Here is a 19,187-nt window from a genome sequence, read left to right as displayed (position 1 = left end):
AAATATTTATATCCACAGGTCTGCTCTTATCCTCAACTACAAAATTTTTCTATTTTTGGCAATGGGATCTGGCCAGTGCAGAAAATCATAACTGGTCAAATGTTGAAAACAAGTGACTGGTAAGTGCTTAGCTCCAAATAAGACACATAGCATTCCCTCTAGAGCTCAGGGAATATCAGATAATGGAGCAAAAAGAATGTAATAACTGTAGAGGAGCACGGTGGTACTCTGTCATCTGGACATGACAATGCCATTGCACTTATGAAATCACACCAGATGTGGTTACCTGCATGGGACCTGCATATCATAAGAACAGTTAAAATTCTATCATAATAGATAGGGGAGGGACTTGGTAAACCACCCCTTCCCTCATAATCTTATGACAGTTTCCAGGGAGGAAGAGTCATTCTGTTTGGTGGCATAGCCTCTAGTAAGAGACAATAAGAACAGTGAGGCTGAGGGGGGAGAGAGTAATATGGGTTAAATATAATCAAATTGTCAAAAATACATTTTTATGACATATATATATATATGCTTATGTATATGTGAAAAATGTCAAAAACAAATTTTAATTTTAGGGGACTGGAAAAATAGCTCAGTGGTTGGAGTGCTTGACTACAAAGCATAATGACCCAGGACCAATTCCTAAGTACCAAAATAAAGCCAGATGTACAAAGTGGCACATGCATCAGGAGTTTGTTTGCAGTGGCTGGAGGCCTTGGTGCACCCAATCTTTCTGTCTGTCTCTCTCCTCTCTATCTCTCTCTGTTTACAAATAAATAAATCATACTTTTTGAGGTAGGGTCTCACAGTAGCTCAGGCTGACCTGGAAATCATTATGTAGTCTCAGGGTAGCCTCAAACTCATGGCAATTCTCTTACCTCTGCCTCCCAACTGCTGGGATTAGAGGCATGCACCACCATGCCTGGATCATAAAAATAATTTTAAGCAATATTTTTTAGTATTTTATTTATTTTTTCTTTGCAAGTAAGACAGAGACACAGAGAAGAGAGACAGAGAGAATGGGCACACCACGGCCTCCAGCCACTGCAAACAAACTCCAGACACATGTTCCACTTTGTGCATCTGGATTTATGTGGGTACTGGGAAAATTGAACCCAGGTCATTAGGCTTTGCAGGTTAACACCTTAACAGCTGAGACATCTCTCCAGCCCACATAACTTTTTTTTTATTTTTTTTTATTTTTTGAGAGCGACAGACACAGAAAGACAGATAGAGGGAGAGAGAGAGAATGGGCGTGCCAGAGCTTCCAGCCTCTACCAACAAACTCCAGATGCATGCGCCCCCTTGTGCATCTGGCTAACGTGGGACCTGGGGAACCGAGCCTCGAACCGGGGTTCTTAGGCTTCACAGACAAGCGCTTAACCGCTAAGCCATCTCTCCAGCCCAAAAAAAAGGAAATAAAGTCTGAATGTTACACAAAGAGAAAGAGAGACTGCTTTGTATTATAGCTCAAATACAATAGGGCATTGTGTGATAGAATGTCCATTATATATGAAATTTACATGCAAATGGCAAACAAGCAAATTCTTTTTTAATATAAAAATGGTTTCAGAAGTATAAGATAGTATTTTCCAAATATTCTAAATATCTCATTACCCAAAAAAGTGTTACCTGTGTATCTAATTCCTGGAATGGTGACTTTTTCTCTCCTTGTCCAATTTCTCCTTGTTTCTTTGGTTTTTGATGTTGTTGCTGTAAACAACATGAGGCCTTAACTTTTGTGTATTAATTTTATTACTGAATTTCTAAGAAAGAATGTGTGAAATATGGAAGAGATTCTATAATCATTCCTTGGTAGAATTAGTTGATAAATACTTCTATCTAATTCTGAAGTTGATCCCCCAGTAAACTTCAGCTGAAATTAGCAAAGTCTTCAAATACCCAAAGAAAAAAGGACCTTTCAAAAAGTCTAGTTTCAGGCCAGCATGGTGGTAAACACCTTTAATCACAGCATTCAGGAGTCTGAGGTAGTGGGATCACTGAGAGATTGAGGCCAGCCTGAGAGTATAGAGTGGCTTCCAGATAAGCCTGGTCTAGAGTGAGACCCTACTTCCAAAAGCCAAGAAAAGGGGGTCTAGATATAAATATGAAAAGTCTTGCTTTTGCTCTATGGTCTGCAGTTACTACTATCAAAACAAATTGTATTATGGGCATTATAAACCTGGCACCATGGTGAAAATGTTCTTCTGATATTACAGATTTTTGTTGTGCAAAGCTTAATACTAACAGAATCTAACTCCTCATAGCTTTTTATTGTACAACATGAGGCTTCCAAAACTTAGTTAACTGGATTTATGCTGCAAAAAGTTATAAAGCCACAAATGTTCTTCATTTTCCTTCATCTCAACCCCAAATATGAGTAGTTATTGGGCACCAAGAGAGGAGGAATGAGTCAAACCCAGAAAAGTAAAAAGGAAAATGAAGAAGCTCCATGAGGAATCTTGGGTGGATAGCTGAGAAAATAAAAATAAACCTCTTCAGTAAGATAAAGTCTCTCTCTCCATCTATTTTTCTGTCTCATTGTTACAAGATGAATCTAGTTTTTGAAAGTATAAGACCCACAAGATTTTCAAATTATAGGAACTGACAAATTATTATCATCTCCTGTTGCAAACAACTGGAGATGAGCCAAGTGAAGATGGACCGACACCAGACAAATTCTTAAAAGAATTAAAATGTGGGAGAATTTCTTTGTCTTAAGAGAATTTAAACTTAAAAAGTAATTTCAAAGCTAATAAGGTGGTGAATATGATCACATGCATTACATACATGTATGAAAATGTCATAATAAAGCCCATTATTTTGTATAATTAATATTTGCTATTACAAACCTGTTATTTCAGAATTTAAAGAGGAACATATTCCAGGGAGATAGATATCAGCAAGTGAGAGAGTGCTTACAATTTCTTCTATTTCATGCTAACAACTTTTTTCCATATCAGTCTCAAAGGACCCTCATATGGAAATGGAAGTCAGAACAGGTCCTTGCATATCACAATCCTGCCAAGCAGAAGCACCAATCCATCAACACATCCACAATTAAATTTTACCTCCTAGGACTCTGGAGCAGTGGTGAGTGAGCATGAATAGACCCTCAAGCAGTGATGTGTGACTATAAGTACTCTGAATCCTACCCTAGGAGTGTGCATTAGTGGTGGGCCTTACTCTAAAATTCTGGGGCAGCAGTGATATGTCTATGAGTACTCCGGATCCTACCTGAAAGCAGTGGTGAGTGGCTAAGAGTATTCTGAGTCTTACTGATAGGACAAGAATTGGGAAGTCTGACTTTGGGAGCATCTAATCGATCGGAGAGGTTGTATATCACATCCTGTTTTATTGCTTCCTATCATGAGGTAACATAGTGCAAGTGCCTCCTACACCTTGTCCTGTGCACTGCATGCAACAGGTGCAATCCAGGCTCAGCATGAAGCTGGTGAACAATGAGGATCATACAAACAAATAAACAGAAACAAGATCACCCAAGAAGGAGCTAAAATGCCAAGAAAAACATGAAGTTGGAATAGGAGAGAAGTGATGTAGGGTCTCCATAGCATGGACAAGATGCTCCACCAAAAGAGATAATATGTGAACTTCAAACTCATACCTGAGAAGACTCCAGACAAGGAAGATAGTAAGGTATCTGGAGGTGGGACATACTTGGTGGTGGAGGAACCCAGCAAAGGGACATGTGGCCAGAACCCTAGAGCTCAGCACAGATTATTGCAATAGGACATCAGAAGGGGGGTGAGGGTGGGCAATGCCTTGGAGACTTTCTTGATTGTGATCATTAGTCTGGAATTTTCTTCATGTTCCACAAAGGACTCATGTACTCACAACCAAGTCTTCTCAAATACAAAATTTTCCATTATACAAAATCAAAATTTCAAATATTCCTATTATTATGAAGTCATATCCAGTGGTGGCACTTCTGGGGCCTGTGGTTATGCTGTGTCCTTGTTAGCCCAGGAATTATCCTAGTTTTTCTGAAAGATGCTGTAGGATTTCACATCACCACTGATACTGTGTACAAAGATCCTCTTTTCCCCACTTATCCATCAACACTTACCACCTTTCCCTTTTATGTTGGTAGAAATGACAAGTATGAAAGTTGATAGATGTAAATTAGATTGATTATGTCTTCTACCATGTATTCATATATGATAGCATAACATTGCACCAAATAAACATGTACAATCACACCGTCACCTAAATCTAAGGTTATAAAAATCAGGCATTAAGCAGTTTAAAGTAATTCAGCCTCTTTTTTTTTTTTTTTTTTTTCCTTAAGAAGTGGCACCTGACATTGGTCCTTAAGTCCAAACCCAAGGGTAAATGAAACCTTCCTTTAGCTAAAACCAAAGAAGCACAAATGCTAGGTGAGACGTGGTATTTCCACTTAAAGGGACAGTTTTAATGTGTTGAGTAAGTATGTAAAACAAGTGCCTTTCCATAATGAGTACAAAAATCACTGCTAAGGACCATAGAAGGTGGCACAACAATTTTAATACAATATTTCAAAGTTTATTCAGTTCAACAAGAATTTAATAAGCTCTAACCAGCTACTAGCTTGTGCTGGGGACATAGAAACCAGCATTCAGCAGCTGACTGCAAGGGCCACCTAACCACACTGAGAGACACAAATTCGAAGAGAATACTTTGAATAAAGTGTAGCATGAGTAAGAGGGTATAAATATTTATCTCAAAGAGCTTTGTGGATCTAGGCTCAGAAAACATGCACTCTAAAGTAATTCAAGAACCCAATTTCATAATTATGAATTAAAAATTATAACAACATGGAGTGCATAATCCTCTTCCCTTCTCTTATTAAGTAATATTTGAGTATTTTCTGTTTAAATGACACTGGGCTACTGTGAGCCCCAAAACCATGTAACTGTATTTTAATGGAATTAATAGAACCAAAGGATATGCTCTTTATAGAAGAAATCCAATGAAACTGTCACTAAACCATACCCCTCCAATTAGGATAAAGATGCTGAGAGATACAAATTGAATGTTTCCTCCCACTGTCCTTTGGGATCTCTGCAGAATGTCTTACTGTGCAATTCATCACTCAGCAATCATGAAGCCTTAAAAAGTGGACAAGGCAAATGAGAGCAGCTATCTGTGAGTAAGCTAAGTACAAAACCACAAAAATAAAACATTTCCACTATGCAGACAACTACTTAAGTTGCATTGAGATGACTGTCATTTTTGTTAACCCCTCCTAAAACTTTAGAATCCAATTCAGAGATCAACACCACAGGCAGTTATTCCCAGCCCCTGTAACTATACGACACTCTGGAAGTGTATATAAGACTGCCCAATGCATTCCTAGAAATCCACTTGGGAAGCTGACTGGTTCTTTTGTGCTTTGAGAAAATCACCATGACTTTACCATTGATATTGGAATTCCAACCCAGAGTCCTGGCCAGTGAGACACACTGTGCCCTTACTCACACCCATGTAGGGACTGAAGGTGTCTGAGAAGAGCTAAGCTTATGGGGGACCACTGGGTATGTGGGGCTCTTTTTGTCACCTGTGGAAGAAAAATATGCATTCTGTGTTTGCAACAGGCTCCCAGTACAAGTTTCAGCCCTAGAACTAACCATACACATGATTGCCAACATTCTAGTTTAGCTTTTGTGGTAAACATTGTCTCCCTCAAAGATGTCTGTGACTTAGGTCTCTGAAACCCAGAATATGTTGAACTAAATAACAAAAGGAATTTTGTTGACAGAATTAAGATAGATTCTCCTGGAAGAACACCATGGGCCCAGTATCACCACAGAATCCTTTCAAAGAGGAAGAGGAAGAGGAACCAGAAAGTATCATAAAGGTCTACGGGGACAATAGAATAGGATGCAGAAGAAACAAGAAGCATGGTAGACACTCAAGCTGCCATTGTTGGCTTAAAGAGGGTAGAAGCAGACAGCATGAGACAAGGAACAAAGGTATCTTCTAGCATCAAAAAGTGACCTCTGCCAGCAAGAAAAGAAACAGGTACCTTAGCCTAGAAGTGGTCCTCCCTCCCCAAGGCCTCCAGTAAGGAAATAGGGACCACAGCTTAGAAGTAGATTCTTCCCTCTCCAAGGGCCTCCAGGAAGGAAAACAGTTCATGACACCTGGCTTTTAGCCTGATAGCCTTCATAGTGGGCTTCACTAAAATTAAAAATGTATGCCTCAAGCTTCTGTTTATGGTAATCTATTATGGAAGAGAGAGAAATAATTCAGATTAGACAGAATATAATATTTTGCCCAAATGACAAAGCCCTCAATCTCAGGGCAGCCTCATGAATAGATAAGCTCACATTTTTAAAGAGGCCAGCAGAGTTTGTGGTAGGTGTCCTTATAAATTAGAGGCAACTTGAGTGACAAGATAGAAACATTGAAAATAGATAAATTCACTTCATTATCATCTTAGTGCTTGACAGCAGATAGATATATCTGCCTTAGTTGTAGGTATAGTTAGCCATTGTATTGAAAACAAAAACCTGGATAAAGCAAAGAATGGTGCCTTCTATTCCCCCAGAGAATCCAGGTGGCTTGGCATCCTGTACTGAAATGGAGAAGAGGCTTTGGTGAGCTCCAGAAATGAGGAACAGCTTGCAAATTGAATGTGATCCATCACCCTAATCCTGTATGGAGAAATACCCCTTGTTCTCTTTCTGGATCATTGCCCTGATTTGAGTCAGTCCATGTTGCTTGGGAGGAGCTCATGTAGTCTTGAAGGCCACATTTAGCCAACCAGAATAGCTAGGTTTCAGTCACTGGTCTAGGAATGAACTGTTTACATCAAGAAATGAAAATCAGGGCTAGGAGGAGGCTCATTGGGTTAGGTGCTTGCCACACAGGTATGAAGGCATGAGTATGGATCTACAGAACACATGTAAAATGCCCAGACATGGTGGTGCACAGTTGTAATCCCACCATTAGGGACACAGAAACAGGCAGATCTCTTGGGTTTGCTGAGTAACTAGTCTAGGAAAATTGGTGAGCTCTAAGCTCAGTGGAAGACCCTGTCACAAAGTGTAAGAGAAATTGAGGAAGATCCAATGTCAACCTGTGGCCTCCACACACATGCACATACATTAGACACCACACAGATTTACATGTATACAATTACCCACACATTCATGTACATCAAACCACCACAGTATGCATGCATACACATGTGCACAAGTACCCACACACTCATGCACACCAGAGTATACATACATGCACATATGCACAAGTTCCCACACACATTCCTTCACACCAAATCACACCCTAACACATGTACACAAGTACCCAAATATCCATGCACACCATAGTATACATACATAAACATGTACACAAGTGCCCTCACACATTCATGCACACTACACCATACACATGTACACATGCCCCTCTAAAAAAGAAATGAAAAAATATAATGAAAGACTGCCATTTGGTCTTTACTGCAACCTCAGTGTTTAGGAGGGCAACTAGCACATAGCAAGGCTAAATAAATAATTCATAAGTGACTGGTAAATGAAACATTTAATAAAAGATGTGTGGTGTTGTTTAATCAGTCTTAGCCAACGCATGTACTTATTGGGGCAATGGCTTAATTAACAGTCTCAATCATCAACTGTGTATAGCCAATTAGTAACTGAATACTTTCAATAGTTGCCTGCATATTTCCCTTCCTAGAGTGTACATTCCACTGGCTCAGGGACATGAGATTGCTTCCCAGTATCTCTAATGTCAGATAGAATACTTGCACTACTGTAGGCACTCAGGAAAGATTTGTTTATGGATGGATGAATGGATGGATGGATGATTGGAGATAGATGGGTGGGTGGATGGATGGACAGATGGATGATTGATGATGGATGATTGTGGATGATGGATGGATAATGGATCAGATGGATGGATTGATGATGATTGTGGATGATGAATAGGTGATGGAAGGATGATGGATGATAAATGATGAATAATTGTGGATGATGGATAATAGATGGATGATGATGGACAATGAATAGATGATGAATGGATGATAGAAAATTGATGGGTGAATGATGATGTATGGGTGATGGATGGATGGATAGATTGATGTATGATGAATGGTTGATGGATAGATGGATGAGTGAATAGTGCTTTTTAATTCTCAGCCTCAAATATTTCTCTTCCTGGATTTTATGACTGGTGCTTCCTGAATATTAAATTTGGTTTCTGGGACTTCAGAAATGTATAGGACTTTCACCCAAAACTCCGCACTCAAGCTCAGTAATAAACAAGTCCTGGCAGGAGACTGCATACCTGGCTACTAAGAATGCTCTGACCCACTGGTGGGGGGCATGCATGCAAGACATAGTGAATGTTGAATATGGGTCTTATGTTAAGTTGACCAAAGCTTCTATTAGCTCACCTATACAGCAACAACACCTTTTAGGAGAGTCCATTTTCTCAGAGTTTAAAGAAAACATGCTGTCTGGCCAGTGTACCACATAACTTGAAATTTTCAATTAAAAAATATGTCAGCCAACCACACTGTACAGAAAATAATGCAGACTTCCAGTTAAGATGGCAGCGTATGTACCATGCCAAAGCATCCTAGGGGAGAAAAAGACCAAAAATACCCAGAAAAATACACACTTTTACTAAAAAGCAAAATGTATAGGAAATTGAAACAACAGCAGAGAAGTAGAAGAGATCCAGATCATCCAGAGCCCGCACAGGCTGGCAAAACCAGCCCCAGCAGGTCCGCAGACCATGGTGTTGGCAACGCACCAAAAAGCCACCAAGCTCGGCTTGAGCCACAGGAAAAGCCAGGTGAGGGGAGCTTCCATTCACACTGGAGCTCTCTGCAAACTCTAGAAACATGAAGGGAGCGTGGTAGTGAACAATGGAGGAGCAGATCACAAGGTAGAAGAACACATGGAACAGTGAGAGAACTGGAGCAACATCAGTTCCCTCCTCTCCCCCACTGCCTGTGCCCAGCTCCAGCAAACAGAGCAGCTGTCCCAGGACCTGGTTACGCCAACTTGAGTACACAGCAGTACCCAAACAGGAGCAGAGTACGTCAGCAGAAACAGCAGCTCCGACATTGGCAACAGCAGCCCCAGTAGTGGCAGATCAAGCAGTGGCAGCTTCAGCAGCAGCAGCAGCGGTGCCAGCAGTGGCAGCTACAGCAGCAGGAGCAGCAGCAGCAGCTTCAGCAGGAGCAGCTTCAGGAGCAGCAGTGGCAGATCCAGCAGCAGTGGCTTTAGCAGCAGCAGTGACGGATCCAGCAGCAGCAACTTCAGCAGAAGCAGTAGCGGTTCTAGCAGCGGGGGTACCAATCTGCAGGGCCACAGTTTCCAGGCTCAGTTTGCCCTGCAGGAAAAGCCAGTGCCCACCTCCAGAAATCAGAACAGTGGCCCAGTGACCCAGCCAGCAACTTGACTGAGACCAAAATCATCCAACAAGGTAACTGGGATTGCACCAGTAAGGGTCTTATTTGGTCACAAGCTGACTTGGATTTCTCAACAGACCAGAAAACTTAACCTCTTTGTTGATAGAGGATCTGGTTGTTATAATACCTACTCTTACATAAATACTCGGTGCTGTTTTTGATTGAATGTGTACAGTGTTTAGTCAAATTTTACAATCTACCTATATTTTATTCCACTCAGCCTACTTTAATACTCCCATAGCAGGGAAACTCAACCCCTAGGAACACCTTTGTAGATACTCTGAGAGTCTGAAGAGCCACACCTAACACCTTAAGTGCCTACTCTGAAGATATATAACATCAGATCAATTGGTGCAGCTAAGAATACCCAGCTAGCTAGAAAATCCAAGCAATAACTTATTCCAAGATGCAAAAGTATATACATTATAACACAAGAAACACTACAAAGCAATGCAATATAAATCCACCTAAAAGTATTAATGCATCAGAAATGACCTCCAGTGAGAATGCGTTAGAACAAATGTCTGAGAAAGATTTCAAAAGAATGATTGTAAATAGGTTCAAAGAAGTTAAAAAACAAATCAAAGGAGTCAAAGAGGAAATCAAATAGGAAATAAAAGGAATCAACGAAGATGCAGGGCACCAATTTAATGAAATAAAGAAGGTGAGCAGCGGTGGCGGCAGCACACCAGAAAGCCACCAAGCTCAGCTCAAGCTGAGGAAAAGCCAGCTGCGGGGAGCTTCCACTCACACTGGCACTCTCCACAACTCAGGAAACATGAAGGGACAGCAGCAGTGAGCAACAGAGGAGAAGACCACGAGGTAGAAGAACTCATGGAACAGTGAGAGAACTAGAGCAGCTGCAGCTCCCTCCACTCCTCCACCACCTGAGCCCAGCTCCAGCAAACAGAGAAGCAGTCCCAGGACCCGGCCATGCCTACTTGAGCTGACAGCGGAACCAAAGCAGGAGCAGAGTCCGACAGCAACATCAGCGGCTCCGGCACAGGTAACAGTGGCCCCAGCAGCAGCAGATCCAGTAGCGGCAGCAGCAGCAGACCCAGCAGCAGCAGCCTCAGTGGCAGCAGTGACAGTGGACCAAGCAGCAGCAGCTTCAGCAGCAGCAATGGCTCCAGCAGTGGCAGCTACAGCAGTAGCAGCAGAGGCAGCAGCAGGGCTGTACCCAGCAGCAGCAGCTTCAGCAGCAGTGGCAACAGACACAGCAGCGGCAGCTTTAGCAGCAGCAGTTCCATCAGTGGGGGTGCTGATATGCAGGGCTACAGTTGCCAGCCTTGGAATGCCCCACAGGAAAAGCCACTGCCCAGCTCCAGAAATCAGAACAGCATCCCAATGACCCAGGCAGCAACTTGACTGAGACCAAAATCATCCAAAGTAACTGGGATTGCACCAGGGAAGGGTCTCACTTGGTCACAAACTGACTTGGATCCCTCAACAGACCACAAATCTTAACCTCTTTGTTGATAGAGGATCTAGTTGTTATAATACCTACTCTTGCATACATACTTGGGACTGTTTTTGATTGAATGTGTACAGTGTTTAGTTAAATTTTAGAATCTACCTAAATTTTACTCCACTCAGCCTACTTGAATACTCCCATAGCAGGGAAACTCAACCCCTCCTTGATTTGTATGACCTACATAAATTAAATCAAGATGAGATTAATCACTTAAATAGACCTATAACAAGCATAGAGATCTGAACAGTTATCAATAACCTCCCAACTAAAAAAGCCCAGGCCCAGATGGATTCATTGCTGAGTTTTACCAGACCTTCAAGGAAGAGCTAACACCATTGCTTCTTAAGCTTTTCCACGAAATAGAAAAAGAAGGAATTCTACCAAATTCCTTCTATGAAGCCAGCATCACCCTGATACCAAAATAGGCAAAGATTGAACAAAAAAAGAAAATTATATACCAATCTCCCTCATGAACAGAGATGCAAAAATTCTCAACAAAATATTGGCAAACAGAATACAAGAATATATCAAAAAGATCATTCACCATGACCAAGTAGGCTTTATCCCAGAGATGCAGAGATGGTTCAATATACGCAAATCTATAAATGTAATACATTATATAAATGGGTTGAAGGACAAAAATCACATGATCATCTCAATAGATGCAGAGAAAGCATTCAACAAAATCCGACACCCTTCATGATAAAAGTCCTACAGACACTGGGAATAGAAGGAACACATCTCAATATAATAAAAGCTGTTTATGACAAGCCTACAGCCAACATATTACTAAATGGGGAAAACCTGGAAACTTTTCCACTAAAATCAGGAACAAGACAAGGGTGTCCACTGTCTCCACTTTTATTTAATATAGTTTGGGAAGTCTTAGCCATAGCAGTAAGGCAAGAGACACATATAAAAGGGATACAAATTGGAAAGGAAGAGATCAAGGTATCTTTATTTGCAGATGACATGATTCTATACATAAAGGACCCTAAAGACCCTACTAGCAAACTGTTTGAGCTGAAAAAAACCTATAGCCATGTAGCAGGACAAAAAATAAGTACACAAAAATCAGTAGCCTTCATATATGCTAACAACAAGCACACAGAGGATGAAATCAGAAAATCATTCCCATTCACAATTGCATCAAAAAAAATTAATAAAGTACCTTGGAATAAACCTAACCAAGGAAGTAAAGTTCTCTACAATGAGAACTTTAAAACACTCAAGCGAGAAGTTGCAGAAGACACTAGAAATTGGAGAAACATCCCTTGTTCCTGGATTGGAAGAATCAATATTGCCAAAATGGCAATCTTACCAAAAACAATCTACACTTTTAATGAAATCCTTATCAAAATTCCAAAGACATTCTTCATATAAATAGAAAAAACTATCCAAAAATTCATTTGGAATCACAAAAAACCTCATATATCTAAAATAACACTGACCAACAAAAATAAGGCTGGTGGTATCACCATACCTGATTTTAACCTATACTACAGAGCCATAGTAACAAAAACAGCATGGTACTGGCACAAAAACAGACATGAAGATCAGTGGAACAGAACAGAGGACCCAGATGTAAGCCCAAGTAGCTATGGCCCCTGATATTTGATAAAAATGCCAAAAATACTCATTGGAGAAAAGACAGCCTTTTGAGAAAATCGTGTTGGGAAAACTGGATATATATCTGTACAAGAATGAAAATAGATTCTTCTCTCTCTCCATGCACAAGAATTAAGTCCAAATGGATTAAAGACCTTAACATCAGACCTGAAACTCTGAAACTGCTAGAGGAAAAAGTAAGGGAAACCCTTCAACATATTGGTCTTGGCAAAGACTTTCTGAATACCATCCCAGTTGCTCAGGCAATAAAACCACAGATTAATCACTGGGGCCTCATAAAATTATAAAGATTTTGCACTTCAAAGGACACAGTGAAAGAACCAAAGAGGCAAACTACAGAATGGGAAAAAATCTTCACCAGCTATATATCTGATAGAGGATTAATATCTAGGATATACAAAGAACTCAAAAAGTTAAATAATAAGGAATCAAACAAGCCAATCAAAAAATGGGCTATGGAGCTAAATAGCACATTCTCAAAAGAAGAAATATGAATGGCATATAAGCATCTAAAAAATGTTCTATGTCACTAGTCATCAGGGAAATGCAGATTAGAACTACACTGAGATTCCATCTCAATCCTGTCAGACTGGCTACCATTATGAAAACAAATGATCATAAATGTTGGAGGGGCTGTGGAAAAAGAGGAACCCTTCTACACTGCCACTGCTGGTGGGAATGCAATCTTGTCCAGCTATTGTGGAAATCTGTGTGGAGGTTCCTAAACCAGCTAAGGATTGATCTACCATATTACCCAGCTATAGCACTCCTAGGGACTCATCTCATTTCCTTAGAAATACACGCTCAACCATGTTTATTGCTGCTCAATTTATAATAGCTGGGAAATGGAACCAGCCTAGATGTCCCTCAACTGATGAGTAGTTAATGAAGATGTGGCACATTTATACAATGGAGTTCTACTCAGTGGTAAAGAAAAATGAAGTTATGAAATTTGCAGAAAAATGGATGGATCTGGAAAGGATTCTACTCAGTGAGGTAACCCAGGCCCAGAAATACAAGTGCCACATATTGTCCCTCAGATGTGGATCCTAGATACAGAAGATTGGGCTTCTGTGTGAGAAGAAAAATACTTAGTTGCAGAGGCCAGTTAGTTAAAAAGAAGATATAAAGGGAAGAGAGAGACAGGCAGGGAGTAGGGTACTTAATAGGTTGGTATTTTATATATGTAAGTAGAATGATTGAGATGGGGAAGTTATATGATGGAGTATGGAATTTCAAAGGGGAAAGTGCGGAGTGGGGAAGGTATTACCATGGGATATTTTTTATAATCATGGAAATTGTTAATAAAAATTGTGAAAATATAAGGTAAAAAATATATATATTTTAAAAAGTAATGCAGGACCCTTAGAAGATGGCGACCGCCTAGCTGCACTACAAACAACGAGGGAAAAAAAGGCAAGTATTCAAGGGAAATTAGGAACTTTTTGAAGAGGGAGGGCACAGATTGGGATAAAAGAGGGAAGCACACACCCCCGCGCCCCACGCCCTGCCACCCCGCCCGCCGCAAATAACTGCATCGGGCGCGGCCCGTGCACACCAAGCCCCACGCGCCCCGGCGGCCCAGCGCACCCCACAACCCCCGTGCCCCACACCCGCCGCACCCCCCGCACCTCCCCCCAGCGCGCCCCATGCTCCCTATCCACACACGGCAGACGCGGCCCAAGCGAACCAAGGCTTCCCGTGCCCTGGACACCCAGGCCTGCCCCGCGCCCCAGCGTGCCCAAGACCCCTGCGCCCCACCCCCGCGTGCCGCGAGTCCACCCCACGCCCGTCCCACCCTCCCGTGTGTCCCACCCTCCCGCGCGCCCCACCCCCCGCGCGTTCCGTGCTCTCTATCCACACACAGCAGCCACGCCCCAAGCGCCCCGCGCCCCAGGCGCCCAGGCATGCCCCGCACCCCTGCGCCCCCCGCGCACCCTGAGACCCCCCACGCCCCACCCCCACACGCCTCAAGCCCCCCCCCGCGCGCTCCCGCCTCCCCCCCAGCGCGCCCAACGGTCCCTACCCACACGCGACAGGGGCGCTCAAAGCGCCCTGCAGCGTCCAGCGCCCGGGCGCCCAGGTGTGCCCCGCGCCCCCCGCGTGCCCCGAGGTTCCCCGCGCCCCACCCCCGGGCTCCTCAAGCCCCCCCCGGTGCACCCCACCCCCGCCACGGGTCCAGACTGCCCCGCAGCGTACCGCAGCATCCAGCACTCCATCTTACCTCAGCGTGCTCCACACACCCTGTGCTACCCGCGACCCCCTGGACCCCCTCACCCCCCTTCCCCGTGCTATCCGCCCCCTCCCCCCCTGCGAGTCCAGAGTAACCCACGGTATCCCACAGCGCCCCACGCTCCTAGCTGCCCCCCCTCCCCTCACGTCCTGCTGTTCTCACATCACTTGCCGCTGGTCAGTTTCTGCTGTGTCCTGATTCCATACCCACATCATCTGCCTCTGCACTACAATTGCACGTGCAGTGGGCCCAGTCCCACAGCAAGAGCCACATAAGTCCACACTGAGTCACTAGCGCCAGCGCAGGTGCCATCCCCTACCTGTACATCGCCACCCATCCCCCACTCCCCTGAGGCAGAAGACCACAGACTGTTTACAGACCCCAGTGTACCCAGCCAGAATCTAGGCACCTTCAAGACTTGCTACCTGAGTCCCTTTTCAAGCTCAAAGGCAGGCAGCTTAGGTGCATTACTGGGTGAGAATTCAGGCAACTTGGGTGCCCCTGTCAGGCTATAGGTAGGCGGCTTTGGCAAGAGTGAGCAAAAACCCAGGCTGTTTACAACTGCCCCAGGCTGCCTTGGATTTGCATAAAGCTAGATCCCAGGCTGCTCCACCCACCTACCTGCCCATACACTGACATGGGTAGACCACAGTGCAAAAGAAATAACACGGAAAATAAAATGGAAGAAAATCCAGACAGATCACCCAGTCCAACAAGGATCACAACAAACCAAAACATAGAAGAGTGTTTAGGATCAGAACATCAAGTGGAAGCAATGAACAATGCAACCTTCACCAAACTACTGCTAGATCTGACAGGAAAGCTACAAAGGATAGATAATCGTACGGATGCTACCATCACTAAGCTAGAGCAATATGATAAGACACTGGAAGGAATTCAAAGAGAGCTAAGAGAGTTGAGGGAGAATGAAAAAAAAGAAGACCTTAAAAATCAGCTGGCCACAGTAAATGAAAACATAAAGAAATGCAAGGATGATTTCCAAGAATCATCAAGAATATCAGAAAATGAGACAAAACGGGAGCTGGACAAAGCGATGGAAGTGATACATAGGAAAGTAGTAGAAAATGCAAACTTAATTGAACAAGTCCAAAACTCACTAGAGGCTCTCAAGAATAGAGTCAGCGAAGTGGAACATAGAAATTCTGATCTGGAAGACAGGATGGAAGAAACAGTTCGAGAGTCCAAAAATTTCACTAAGTTCAAAAGTTCCTGTGAACAGAACATGAGAGAATTGTGGGATACACTTAAACGTCCTAATATCAGAATCATTGGAATACCAGAAGGAGAAGAATTTCAGACCAAAGGCATGGAGAACTTATTTAACACAATAATTGAAGAAAACTTCCCCCGTCTCTTAAAAGAAAGGCCCATCAAGATTCAAGAAGCAAACAGAACTCCTAACCGACTAGACAAAAGGAGAAACTCCCCAAGGCATATTATGATTAAGACTCTAAACATTGACACCAAGGAAAAAATCCTAAAAGCAGCTAGGGAAAAACAGCACACCACTTTCAAAGGAAACCCCATCAGAATTACTTCAGACTTCTCAATGGAAACCCTGAAAGCTAGAAGGGCCTGGATTGATACTCTCCAAACTCTAAGAAACTATGGCTTTCAACCTAAACTACTCTACCCAGCAAAAGTCTCCCTTATAATAGATGGTGAAAGGAAAACTTTCCATGATAAAACTCAGCTTTACAATTATATGAACACAAAACCAAACCTACAGAAAGTACTCCAGGAAATTCTTCACAGAGAAGAAACAAATAACCAAACACAAATGCCTACAAGAAGAAGATCACAGCAATCAAACCCAGAGTAGATACAAAAAAAAAAAAAAAAATTCCATGGAAATGCCAACACACCTCTACCACCACAAAATGACAGGGATCAAATCAAATCTCACAGTCATCACCCTAAACATTAATGGCCTTAATTCACCCATCAAGAGACACAGGCTAACAGGGTGGATCAAAAAATTAGACCCCTCAATCTGCTGCCTTCAAGAAACCCACCTTACCACTAAAGACAGAAACCTCCTCAGGGTGAAAGGGTGGAAAACAATATTCCAAGCAAATGGGAATAAGAAACAAGCAGGTGTAGCTATATTAATATCAGATAAAGTTGACTTCAAACCAAAAACAATCAAAAAAGACAAAAAAGGCTACTTCCTACTCGTAAAGGGAACAATCCATCAAGAGGATATTACAATCATAAATCTGTATGCACCAAACACAGGGGCACCGCAGTTCATAAAACAAAACCTACTTGACAATAAAACAGAAATAACCACCAACACCATCATAGCTGGGGACTTTAACACACCATTATCAGTAATAGACAGATCATCCAAACAGAAGCTCAATAGGGAAGTAAGAGAGCTCAACAAAACCATAGAGCACTTAGACCTAACAGACATCTACAGAACTTTCCACCCCAAATCCACAGACTACACATTCTTCTCAGCAGCCCATGGAACATTCTCTAAAATAGACCATATACTGGGTCACAAAGATAGCCTCCACATATTTAGGAAAATTGACATAATTCCCTGCATGATATCAGATCATAATGCTATATTCCTAGAAATCAACAACAAAAAAACCAACAAGAGCCCCAACGGCACCTGGAAACTGAATAGCACACTCTTAAACAATAAATGGATAGTGGATGAAATAAAAAATGAAATTGCAAAATTCCTGGAATTGAATGACAATGAGAACACATCATACCAAAACTTGTGGGACACAATGAAGGCAGTCCTCAGGGGAAAATTCATAGCACTCAATGCCTTCATAAAAAAGACAGAAAAATCCCAAATCAATAGCTTAACCACCCACCTAAAGGCATTGGAAAAACAAGAAAAATCCATCCCAAAGAGCTCCAGAAGGAAGGAAATAATTAAAATCAGAGCAGAAATTAATGAATTGGAAACCAAGGAAACAATTAAGGCAATTGACAAAACAAAGAGCTGGTTCTTTGAAAAAATAAACAAGATTGACAAACCTCTGGCCAATTTGATCAAGCAAAAAAAGGAGAGACTCCAAATTAACAAAATTCAAAATGAAAAAGGAGAGATTACAAGAGACATCAGTGAAATCGGCAGAATCATCAGGACTTATTTCAAAAACCTCTACTCCACAAAACTGTAAAATGTGGAGGAGATGGATAAATTCCTGGATGCATATCATTGACCAAAGCTAAACTCAGAGCAGATCAACCACCTCAATGAACCCATCACGCTCATGGAGATTGAAAAAGTAATAAAAAACCTCCCAAAAAAGAAGAGTCCAGGACCAGATGGATTCCCAGCCGAATTTTATCAAACCTTCATGGAAGAACTCAAACCAATCTTCCTAAAACTGTGCCACACAATTGAAGAACAGGGAAAACTACCCAACTCCTTCTATGAAGCTAGTATCACCCTAATCCCAAAACCAGGCAGAGACGCCACAAGAAAAGAAAACTATCGGCCTATTTCCCTAATGAACATAGACGCAAAGATCCTCAACAAAATTCTCGCAAACCGAATCCAACAACACATCAAAAGCATTATCCACCTTGACCAAGTGGGATTTATCACAGGAACACAAGGGTGGTTCAACATACGAAAATCTGTCAATGTAATACACCACATAAACAAGCTTAAACATAAAAATCACATGATCATTTCGATAGATGCAGAGAAGGCCTTTGACAAGATACAACATCACTTCATGATCAAAACATTGGAGAGAATCAGCATGGCCGGTTCACATCTTAATATAATAAAGGCAATATACAAAGCTCCAAAGGCCCAAATAATTCTTAATGGAGAGAGACTGGAGGAATTCCCATTGAGATCAGGAACAAGACAGGGATGTCCTCTCTCACCTCTGCTTTTCAATATAGTTCTGGAAGTCCTAGCCCAAGCAATAAGGCAGGAGAAGGAAATAAAAGGGATACAATTTGGAAAGGAAGAAGTTAAGTTAGCTCTATTCGCTGATGACATGATTGTATATGTAAGAGACCCGAGAGACTACATCCCAAAACTCCTGAAGGTGATTAACTCCTATAGCAAAGTAGCAGGATACAAAATCAATGCACAAAAATCGGAAGCATTTCTGTATGCAAATGACAAAGACACAGAAAAAGAAATAAAGGACATAGTCCCATTTTCAATAGCAAAAAATAAAATAAAATACCTTGGAATAACGTTAACCAAGGAAGTAAAAGCTCTATACAACGAAAATATAAAAACTCTCAAAAAAGAAATTGAGGAGGACTTGAAAGAATGGAAAGACCTCCCATGCTCCTGGATAGGCAGAATTAACATTGTGAAGATGACAATCCTACCAAAGGCAATATATAGATTTAACGCAATTCCAATTAAAATCCCTACAATGTTCTTC

Source organism: Jaculus jaculus, chromosome 13 (assembly GCF_020740685.1).
Source record: "Jaculus jaculus isolate mJacJac1 chromosome 13, mJacJac1.mat.Y.cur, whole genome shotgun sequence".
Classification (NCBI taxonomy): Eukaryota; Metazoa; Chordata; class Mammalia; order Rodentia; family Dipodidae; genus Jaculus; species Jaculus jaculus.
Note: the sequence above shows the minus strand (reverse complement) of the source record.